Genomic DNA, 8,142 nt, shown 5'->3' on the forward strand with positions numbered 1-8,142 from the left:
AAGAGTTCATACAGTTCTTAAAAAACATGTTCTCTGTATTTCTAAATGTTATTTCATTACTGCCATCTTCTTGAAAAAATACAGAGTGGAATAAAAATATGAAAATTATTGGCCTTTGTCCTTTTAAAATAAATGAAGAGTTCTACAGAGCCTAAGCAAAATTAAAAGAGCTTTGATTTTCAAAAATATTAAATGTTTTTAAGAAGACTAGACTGATGGCACTGAAAGTTTTCACTGTGTCTTTTCTCCTCATACCAACCACATTTCAATAGTGAGGGTTGTTGGGGGTTTTTTTGGACACTGTGTTCCCTCCCTCCTCTAAATCCACAATTTATGCCATCTTTTAAAAAAACTTAAAGAATAACATTTTTAGACTAATAGATCAGTGGTCCTATTGCACTGATAACTTTGAAAATTAGCAAAAGACCAGTAGTTATATGTGCATTTTTATAATAGTTACATACCACTAAGTTAAAATCTAAAAAAAATACCACTCAAGGGAACTCTTATAATATTTTATTGTATATATTGCACATAATCTGTATATACATTTAAAATACACCACAATTTAGAAATTGAACCTTAACCAGGGAACTTTTAATTAAAATGGTTAATAAAGGCTTGCATGAAATAAGTATTTTCTTCATCTCAAAAACGTATGAAACATTGTATATGCATCACTCTACTGATGTCAACAGTAAGACTCCCAATGACTTCAGTGGGATCAATGACAGGAATAGAATTCTGAAAAAGCAAAAAAAACCTTAATTTACAGAGTATAGTTACATAGAGTGAAAATAAGAGCACTACCTTTTCATTAAGACCACTTTAGGAATCTATTTTAAAAGGCAACATAACAACCACTTTAACCAGTGAAGTGATGCACTACCCTTCCTTGGAGTTAGGAGCAAAGAGAGGTAGCTAGACATTGGCAGTAGTTTCATAATAAACATTTGTCCCATATATTGGATTCTTGCGAGAATGCAACTTCTGAGAATTGCCGAGTGTCTTCAAATTGAGTTTTCTGCTGCAATTAAGTCTGTATATTTAAAAGAAACCCCACACAAATCAATTTCATTTCATACTTTTCCACTGATATAGTTTAAGAATAAGGTAAGCTGATATGTCTGTAATATGTATGATCCAGATCTTTGGCAATTTGCATGCAATTTTCTTTTCTGCCTTGTTTTTGACTTGTAGAAAAATTATTATATTCTTCTATTACGAATGTAAATAGAATAAAACCAACAAAAATAGACTTAAAAAGACATACCTTTTGGATTATATGCAAATAATTGGTTTAGAATGAATAAAAAACTTCAGAGAAATATTTTAAAACAACCCCCCCAAATGATCTTTTAATGCACACAGTTGACATTCTAACACATCCAAAATATTAAGATAATATTTACATACAAGTCTAAAAGCACTCATAAAAACATGCAATCTTATCAATCAGTAATTATTCCATTATACTGTGTCTAAACTGAGAATGCTTTCAATTTAAGAGCTAAAAATATTTGTATATTGTAAATATACACCGGATATACGAACAGGCCGCCCAAACAGCTTGCTTTTTCCTAGATATCTAGTCCCACTGAAATAAAGGGAAATAATGCAAACACGTTTCATAGCATGTGATTTAAGCTCTTAACTATAGATTTGTTAAGCAAGTCTCACTGATACCCTGTGTTATGGTAAAGTGACCACAAGTAAAGTTAGTCAAAATTCACATGTACAACAGTATTTTAAAATTTCATCTTCAGAATCTTTCTAAAACAGGTTTGCTTTTTTTAATCATCCTTTATTTCAACAAATATCCATGAAATAGTTGGAAATTCCAACTTGAAATAAAATATAGGGTTTAGTTATTCTCACCTGAAATTATGACCAGTTTACTGTAGTTCAGTCTCACTTATGTTCAGCAGAATAATCTTAGACTACTTCAGTAGGCCAATCTACCATTTGAATGAAAGTCGCATTGAATCACAAAACTAAAAGTATGACTAGTTTGTAAGATGATGAATAGTGTATATTTCAATGGTTAGCTCACACCAGTTTTAAGAGAAATAACTTATAGCAAAGACCCTTATCATGATAAGTAATACATCTAATTACCATATCCTTAGAATAGATTTAATATAAATTTCATTGCTCACTTAAAAGTTCTAAAGTTAACAGCATAAACTTGAAGTTGAGTAATTAAGTAATCCTTATATAGACACTTATTAAAGTATTTATACATATTATCTTAAATCTACATCTATCATTTTGCCAATTAAAATTAGGACTTTAATTGCAATTAAGTAATTTAATTGCCAATTGAACAGCAAAATTGCTAAGTGACTAATTTTAATGCCTATTTTAATTACCAATCATGACTGGGGAGGGAGCTAATCAAGCAGTATCAGAGTAATGATGTGAAAAAAAAAAGGGAGAACAAACATTCAAGGCTACATGCTTTTAAAAAGAACCTTACATAAAATAAATGCAAAAACACAATTTTATAAAATGTAGTGAAATGCTGTATTTTGGTATCTAAATACAAGAACACAAAACACAATTAAAACAACTGTCAATCTGAAAAAGTATTAAATAGGAAGTCACTTTTACATTATATATTTACATGATAGTCCCACTTAAAAAAAAAAAAAAAAAAAAAAAAAAGAGATAAACTAAAAACTGCATATCAATGTGATATTGTCTACACATTTGTAACTTAATAGACTGAACCATTTTAGAAGAGATGTACTGGTCACTTTAGTAATAAAAAGTGACTTTTTAAAATGAAAGATGGGAGACAATCTGTTCACCATTATACAAAAAGAAGTACTGTAGTACTATTATACAAATCAGAGGCACACTTTTACATGAGGGGGAGCAGCATAATGTTGACTCTCTAAAGTTTGTCATATATTGCTATAGCTCTTACATCAAAATGAAAAGCAAAAGTGCAAAATATTTTAATACATCAGAGTGAATGATAAACAGCTGTGGTTGTAATGCAATCAGAATTACACTATGAGGAAACTAATGCATTTAGGATCCACAATATGTGATGTTTGAATTTTTTTAAATTCCCTCTCCTTTCCTGCCACAGATGAAGTATGTGCACCATTATGTAATCAGTGTTCCAGTCAGTTGGCAATTTAAGAGATAAGAATGTGAATAATGAACCCTTTTTGGCATTGAAGTCCAAATTTTAGAAGACCCATATCTAAACAAATACTTTAAAATCCAGTGTTTTACCAAATCACTAACAATGTGATTCCCTCCCCAGGTCATTAGAATAATGTTGACAGGTTCAAATGCAGTTCAATCCTTCTATAGGGCTAATTTTGGCAATCAGCCACTTCTTAGACCTGGACTTCATAGTCCTTACTCAGCCAAAGCTCCCCACTGACTTTAATGAGCACCTTTAGGACTACAGGATTAAGTTAAAATTATAATGGATGTTACCTAGGACTTTAAGACAGTAATTCTACAAAAAAGTCATATGTGGGAGTGGGACATGCATGAACAGAATCAGTTCATAGAGAACAAAAAACAGAACTAATGCCTGTAGAAGAGGTTTGCATTTTTTAAAAGTGAAAATGAGTACAAAACAAAATCATAGAGACTCATAGAATGTAGGTCCCCTTGAAGGGATCTTTATAATTCTGTGCAGTTTTATTTGTTTGTTTTTAAAGTTCTCAATCAGGCACAATAAGTAGGAAGATCATGCATGGATCAAACACACTGGAGTGAAAAGTATTAGTTCTCCATGTTATGAGAACAGTAGTTGTAGATCACAACACAGTGATACTTGCCACAATATTCATCCATTGGAAATCCTGTTAAATACTAGAAGCATTAACAGAATACCATTTTTTCTAAGCATACTCTGATCAAAATGTTTTTTTAAGTCAAACAAATTATGTGGCATGCTAGAGTCTTTGGCTCTACAGTATTTTTTATCCTTGTTGACAAAATGGCAATAAGTCATTGTGCCCAACATGATAAGTTATTTCATATGTGGGCAACTCAAACTTTGCCTTCACATATTTAGATGGAAAGGCTCCTGTAATTACGTACTAGGAATAGGGGATCAATTCTGCTCTTTGTGCAGCCAATGGAATAAGAATGGTGCCAGTATACTGAGAGAGAGAGAGAGAGAGAGAGAGTTTGGTTTTCTGTTGGGAAAAGGAAATAACTTCCTGTAAAAAGAGAATTTTTTCACATGATCCATACATACCTCCAAACATATAGTATATTAAAATATGCTCACATATCCTGTTTATGGTATATATATTTTTGGGAGCATGAAACCTCATTTTCTATTAGCTGACCAACCGTTCTTAATAATTTATCATGTTTATCCCAGAGGGATATACAGTAATAGTTATTATTAGTCTTACAATACCACCTAGAGGTCAGAGCCCCATAGTTCTAAGCATTGTACAAACATATAGCAAAGAGACAGCCCCTGCCTCAAGGAGCTTGCAATCTATATTGATTACCTGCGCGTAAGTAAAGTAATTTAATTTAAGATTTAATAATATCAGTGACAAACTCAAAATGGTTATATGATGGATTTTAAATCTCTCTTTCCTGCTTTTATTGTATTAATTTTCTTTCCATCTTGAAAGAAATATCAGAGGGAAAGAATACAATACATTAGTTGTTAAAAGTAAAAAGGCCTTTGAAAAATTAACTCAGAGTGAGCGCAAATATATAAAAAAAATAAACACCCTAGAGGTTCAGGTAGGCAGGTCCTTTAGAATCTGCTCACACTTCAAAACACTGCAGCTGTGACACTAAAACAGAATACTAGAGGCTTTGTAAATTCTCTAAGGGACCAATCCAACAGCCATTGGAGGCAATGGGAGGCTTTCCATTGATTTTTTGGGCTTTGGATTAGGACCCAAGTGTTTTACATTAAAGTATAAGCTCAACAATGAAAGGGTATACATACCTGTTTCGGCTGGAAGAGTTAGCTACTTAATTTTTAGGCAAGTGTAATTTCTGCCAAAAATTTTTAATCATACTGAAGTCAAAAACTTTAGGTCATAAAACGATAAACAGATCTGGTCCCTGATGTAAACCTGTTTGAAATTACTGAGACGCAACAAATTTATCAGGATCTATTTTCCTAGTTTTTTGGAGAATCCTAATACTTAGTTCCATAGCACCTCTCCCTTTTTCTCCATTCCTGGTTCATGATGTACAAGCGTGGATAGTTTTGGATATTGGAGTGTTTATAAATAATAATGTTTTATACTGTCAAATGTTTCAAGAGATACATGTAGGCAATTTTACTGAAGACTGTTGAAGCTGTGGTTGTCCATTTTTATTGTGGACATGCTTTTATCGGGGCACGCTTCACTGTCTGAATAATTTGACAGCTGTCAAGAGCCTAACATGCAAATGTTTATAGTATTTGAAATCAACCCTATTTGATCACATTCTTATTATAAGAACGGTGAGTTCCATTTACCGTCTTATTGTTATATAGCATCAGGTCAAGGAATATAAATCGTACCAAGCAATTCATCTTCCTGTTCAGAGAGTCATTAAATTTCTCCCAGAACATATTTGATTGATATTCTTGGAGGTGAAAGGCTAAGCGGACCATATGGCAACATGTTGCATTCCATATGTTATCTGCCCATCCGTGCTTAAACTGCCATTAGCAACATCTGCACCCAGCGGAAATCCAGCTGTGCAGAAAACTCCTGATGGAATCGTACTTGGGGAAAAAAAAAGCCTAGCTTAACGCCATTAAATCGAGACAGGCAGGCAGACTGCCAGGGCGACAGAAACCTCGGTTAAGTTAAATTAGGCAAAAGCTTTATTGGAATTTAGTTTTCAACTTTCCATTCCGCGGGGCTGTTTGGAGAAAAAGCAGTTACGCGCCGCTGGAAGGCCGGGTCCCACCCTCGCTCCTTTACTGGGGAAGCGGGCAGGGCAGTCGTACACCCCCCCGATCGCGGCTTTCCGGGGCTGCAGCTGGACTCTCCCGGAAGCCCCGCACTGGCGGGGACAACAGAGAGCTCGGCAGCTGAAGGAGCCTCTACACGTCCCCAGCCCCGGCCCGCCGCGGGGGGCGGAGTCTCCCCGTCTCCGGGCAGGGTGCTATGAGCCGAAGTTGCTTTGCGTTGCTTGCGGGACCGGTCCCCCACAAAGCGGCGCGCACACGCCTGGCCACGTTACCTGGCTCCTCTCTTGCCCGCGCTGTCCCGTCGCGCGTCCCTCCCGTCAGAGCCGCGCCGCGCCGGGCGCCGCCAGTGGAGGGGAGGCAGGACGAGGCCAGGCGCGCCCCGGAGGCGGCGCTAGCAGCGGCGCCCGCCCCCCTCTCGCCGCAGCCGGAGGAGGAGAAAGCGGGGGCTGCGGGCGCCCCGTTCCCAGCGCCACACAGGGCCCCATTGTAGCCGCCGCAAGCCCAGCGGGAGCGGCCAAGAGCGTCAGCTCCCCCGTCAGCGGCGCCGCTCTCCGTGACGGCAGCGCCGCTGGATAAATAGCCCGGCCCGGGCGCGGGCGGGGGGATTTTCCACTGACGCCGGGCCGCAGATCGGAAACCGTGGCTGGGGCGGGCGCCTCTCGAAGGCCGGCCCGGCGCAGGGCTTCCCCCGGCGGCAGCAGGCTGACCCAGAGCTCCGCCCCCAGCCCGGGCTCTGCCCCGCCCGTGACCCCAGAGGCCTGCCTGGAGAGCCCGGCGTCCCCCCCGGGCCACGGAAATCCCGCTCCGCCCGCTTCCAAGAGAAGACGAGCGAAGCTGCCGCAGACCTTCTCCCCGCCGCCGCCCGGAGCTCGGACAGGGAGGCGCCGCCACGGCTGGGTGGAAGCGCAAACGCCGCAAGGGGAACCTCTCAATCCGAACTGCTCACGCAGCGAAAACCATTTCCAGGGATCCTGGGGTTTGTGAAATCTTCTCCCACGGCCGAGGCGTTGGGTCTCGGCTCCCACAGCAAAGTTCCTTTAAGAACCGCACACGAGGAGTCCTGCCCATGAACGTTCACTGGCCTCTCCTGCCTGGGGCTTCTCTTCCCTTTGTTGCACAGTAGCCGCCCTGTTAGTCTGTATTCGCAAAAAGAAAAAAAAAAAAAAAAAAATGCATCGGATGCAGGGAGCGGTAGCTCAGGAAAACGTATGCTCCGATAAATGTGTTGGTCTCTAAGGTGCCACACGTCCTCCTTTTCTTTCCTTTGTAAAGTGTATAATGATTTATGATAAAGTAGGTTTCAGAGTAGCAGCCGTGTTAGTCTGTATTCGCAAAAAGAAAAGGAGTACTTGTGGCACCTTAGAGACGAACAAATTTATTAGAGCATAAGCTTTCGGGAGCTACACGAAATGCATCCGATGAAGTGAGCTGTAGCTCACGAAAGCTTATGCTCTAATAAATTTGTTAGTCTCTAAGGTGCCACAAGTCCTCCTTTTCTTTTTATGATAAAGTAGAACGGGCACAAATGGTTGTTTGAAAACAAGTTACTGCAGATTCATGCTTTGTAGAGCACCCTTCAATTTTGTGGCACCGCCAGTGCTTTATAAACATTGATGAAGAGGCCTCATAACAAACCTGAGGGGTAGGTATCATCTTTGTTTTAACACAGGGAAACTGATGCTCAGAGAGATTAAGATTTACATTTTCAGGAGTTCTGAAGTAACTTGGTGAATGAGGGCCTCTGTTTCTCTTCCTCCCTCTACTTCTCCCTGGGCCCTGTCTTGACCCAAGCAAGGCAAAAAAGGATTGTTATTCAATTGTTAGCTCATCAAGTCAGTTTAACACAAATTGAAAAGCCCAGGCAATATGCAGGCTAAAAAGTCTGAAGCCCATCTAACTAACACAACTTTAAACACTTTAGGTTGCATCTTGAGGGGGCTTTTCAATTGTATTGACCTAACAGGATTGGAAAACACACCATCAAGACCTGGCTCCTTGTGTTGGTGTTCTATTTAACACATTTTATAAATTTAAATTATAGATCACACACCTAACTTTAGTTATGAAAACTTTGCCATACTTGTCATCAAAGGTCCTAATCTGCAAAAAACAGGTACCATAGCAATAAGCACTGTAGTTGGAGCTCCCATTTTATAAGAGGGCCTTTCCCAATATGGTCTCTACTGGCAGCTGGCCCTTTAAATCTGAGAAAGCTAACTAGC

At 39.2% G+C, this 8,142-nt stretch overlaps 1 long non-coding RNA gene across 2 annotated transcripts; it reads right to left on the reverse strand.

Moving 5' to 3' along the window:
* Nucleotides 1-499: 499 nt before the first annotated feature.
* Nucleotides 500-6,614, reverse strand: LOC119863792. 2 transcript variants are annotated; one of them, XR_006277952.1, is made up of 2 exons: nucleotides 6,193-6,614; nucleotides 500-1,178 (listed from the first exon to the last, which is right to left on the reverse strand). It is a non-coding gene; the product is annotated as an uncharacterized LOC119863792 (long non-coding RNA). The 2 variants fall into 2 exon arrangements; XR_006277953.1 differs by lacking the exon at nucleotides 6,193-6,614 and adding an exon at nucleotides 1,879-6,183.
* Between the last annotated feature and the right edge of the window lie 1,528 nt (nucleotides 6,615-8,142).

The sequence above is a fragment of the Dermochelys coriacea genome, chromosome 11 (assembly GCF_009764565.3).
Source record: "Dermochelys coriacea isolate rDerCor1 chromosome 11, rDerCor1.pri.v4, whole genome shotgun sequence".
Taxonomy (NCBI): domain Eukaryota; kingdom Metazoa; phylum Chordata; order Testudines; family Dermochelyidae; genus Dermochelys; species Dermochelys coriacea.